This window comes from Otolemur garnettii, unplaced genomic scaffold (genome assembly GCF_000181295.1).
Source record: "Otolemur garnettii isolate 467f Iridium unplaced genomic scaffold, OtoGar3 scaffold00022, whole genome shotgun sequence".
In the NCBI taxonomy this organism is placed as follows: domain Eukaryota; kingdom Metazoa; phylum Chordata; class Mammalia; order Primates; family Galagidae; genus Otolemur; species Otolemur garnettii.
The window spans coordinates 17694356-17697782 of NW_003852417.1; positions in this window are offsets into that span (position 1 = coordinate 17694356).

A 3427-nucleotide genomic window follows, 5' to 3' on the forward strand; every position below is an offset into this window, starting at 1 on the left:
GCCTGGGAAAGAACATATGAAGACCCACTGGCAATTGCAGCAAAAACAAAAACAAATAAATGGGACCTGATCAATCTTCTGCCCAGCTAAGGACACAATGAACAAAGCAAATAGACCAGCTTCAGAATGGAAGATATTTGCATGTTATGAATCTGACAAAGGGCTAATAACCAGAATCTACAAAGAACTCAAGCAAGTCAACAAGATGAACCCAGTTAATCACTGAGCAAGAAATATGAACAGAACCTTCTCCCAAGAAGACAAATGGCCAACAAACACATGAAAAAAATGCTCATTGTCCTTAGTGATCAGAGAAATGCAAATCAAAACCACCTTAAGATATCACCTAACCCCAGTGAGACTAGCCCACATCACAAAGCTCCAAGACTGCAGATACTGGTGTAGATGTGGAAAGAAGGGAATTCTTATACAGCTGTTGGTGGGATTACAAACTAATACAGCCTTTTTGGAAAGCAGTATGGAGAATCCTCAAAGAGCTAAAAGTAGGCTTTGCATTTGATCCTGCGAACCCATTACTAGGTATCTATCATAAGAACATTTGCACTCAGATGTTTATAGCAGCTCAATTCACAATCACAGAGATGGGGGAACAACCCAACTGCCCATCAACCCATGAATGGATTAATAAACTGTGACAGATGTAGTCCATGGAATACCATTCAGCCATAAAAAGATGGAGACTTTACATCTTTTGTATTTTTTTTTCTTTTGACAGAGTCTCAACTATATTGCCCTCAGTAGAGTACTATAGCATCACAGCTCACAGCAACCTCAAATTCTTGGGCTTAAGCGATTCTCTTGCCTCAGTCTCCCAAGTAGCTGGGACTACAGGCACCCACCACAACGCTGGGCTACTTTTTGATTGCAGTTGCCGTTGTTGTTTAGCAGGAGCAGGCCGGGCTCCAACTCGCCAGCTTTGGTGTATGTGGCCAGCTCCCTACTCACTGAGCTACAGGCAGTGAGCCTGCATCTTTTGTATTTACCTGGGTGGGGTTGAAGATCTCCTTAGTAAAAGTATCTCAAAAAGGGAAAAGCAAGCACCCCATGTACTCAGTACTAATTTGAAACTAGAAGATGAACAACCACAGGCTCACAGGAGAGAAAACATAATTAAATTCAAGAAGAGGGAAAGGGGAGGGAGCTGGGGACTCAGTAAGCTCCCACCTAACAGGTACAATGTAGGGGTATATGACACACCTCCTGGGTGAAGGACTTAACTACACTGAGCCATTACCTAACAAATGCAAATAATGGAACCTAATCATATGTATTCTTATATTAATCACGAATTTAAAAAAAAACACCAGCCTCCTATAGAAAATTCTATAATCCTACTGAGTTCTTTTATTTTCTGACTACATAAGCAAGGCGTTTTAAGTTTGAAGCACTGATCCTGTTTCTCTGGAGTCTGTATTTCCCAGGTGGCTATTCCCAGCTTTTCATGTGAATACATTTTTTAAAACTGGATTCTGATCCTTTCAATTATTTCAGGTTGACAGACAGATTATACACAGCCTATGTGTGTGCACATAACCCTGCTTCCTCTCTGTTTTTCCCAGAATTCCCTGAGCCCTGGGCTCTCTGATACCTATGGACACAAATGTTGATCCTAGTTTTTTCCCATAAAGCTCTGGTCAGGTGGCAGAGCCTGGAGCCCCACTGTAGGTCACACCCTGGCATAAAGGCTGGCCAATAACCCCTGTTGTGTCCAAAGGTTGTTTCTGCCCTGGATGAACCCCCATTCTCAATCTTGCTCCTTTTTCAAGTCCTTGCCCTGGCTCCCCAGAACCCCAGTTCCACAGGCTGCTGTGAAAACTGAGGCCACAGAGATCAAGCTCCGCCACAGGCCTGATGCAGAACAGCTCTGATCGTCACTGTCATCCCCTCACTCCCTGCCCCCTGTGGAATCCATCCCTTCCCCCACCTCCTCTGCTCTTACACAGCCTCACATTGCTGCATAGTCAACCTCTCTTCCACTGAAGCCCATGTTCCTTGAGGGCAGCTACCTTGTCTCGCTTCTCTTCAGGGCCTCATACCTGGCTCTGGGCATTACACTTAGTAGACTCCGTGTGTATTTGCCAGTAAATCCTCCTGTCCCCTGGGCTCCAGAGTCAGTAGTCTGATGAATGGTCAGAAATCATGACAAATTAAAATTCATTTTATGATGTGGCTATACAGACAGACATAGACTGTGCTGCTAGTGACATCATGCCAGGCTAGTCATTAGTAATGTTTACTTCAGGACAGTGCCCTTGGCCTAGAATCATGTGGGGAAAATGGCCAGAGTCTCACTGAGTGAGTCACTGCAGCCTACAGGAACTGTCCCTGATAGGGGTGGGTCTATCCACTCGTGTGGGCTGCCCTAGTCTGTCCTCTGGAGAGAAGCTGTGCTTCCTTCATTCTACAGGTCTCAGTGTCTCAGCAAACATTTCTGGATAAATGAATGAATTCCTTTGAAATTACACAAAACCAAAGGTGTTGTTGGAGACAAGAAGCTCAGAAGAAACCTGAGTCTTCCATCTCCCAACTGACTGAGAGAGGCCAGGTTCCATTGAAAGAAATTTCTGAATTGGTCTGCAGGTCCCAGAAACACTCCATACTCGCAACTCTAGCCATGACCATTTTCTCCTATAGGAAAGGCCTTCCCCTGTCCTTCTGGGGACCTACATTTTGTCCTTATACACCTTCTCCATCAAGTCTTCCTACAATCGAGTAGTCTGGTGCAGGGTTTGAAGATTTTTCTGGCCAATTTCACAAGTTCATGGTAGTCTTTGGGCAAGTAGAAGGAGCTGGCAGATAGATAGGCCCTGTCTTTGCACCTCCAGTAACAAGGTCTGCAGTAATGGGGAAAATGTGCCCACTGGGTCTGAGGCCAGCCCCAAAGGATCTTGTCTCTGGTATGACCAGGGGTGGGGTGCAGACTAGAGCACTGGGGAAGGGGAAGGCAGGCAGCTGACAGCTGAGAACCAGGAGTAGGATTTTATTTATTTATTTTTTTTCAGTTTTTGGCCAGGGCTGGGTTTGAACCCGCTACCTCTGGCATATGAGGCCAGCGCCTCCCAGGAGTAGGATTTTAAAGGCCACAAATTCTCTGCAAACAAACCTAGGGACCATGTTTCTGCCTGGATGTCTCTGAGTAACAACTAGAGTCCACAAAGGAGCAGTGGGGCAGGGCATGGTGCAGGGGCTATGCAGAAGTTGATTTTTAGAGACTTAAGAATCTGAGTGCAAGTACCCCCCCCCAACACACAAACACATATCTTAAGCAAATCATTTGGCTTCTCTCAATTTAGACTCGTTGGCTATAAAATTCTCCAAGTTTGGCACTTGTTCCTGAGGCTGCATCAGAAGGAGGACAAGTGGTTTGAAGAGACAGAAAGAGGGGTTTATTAATTTGCCAGAAAAT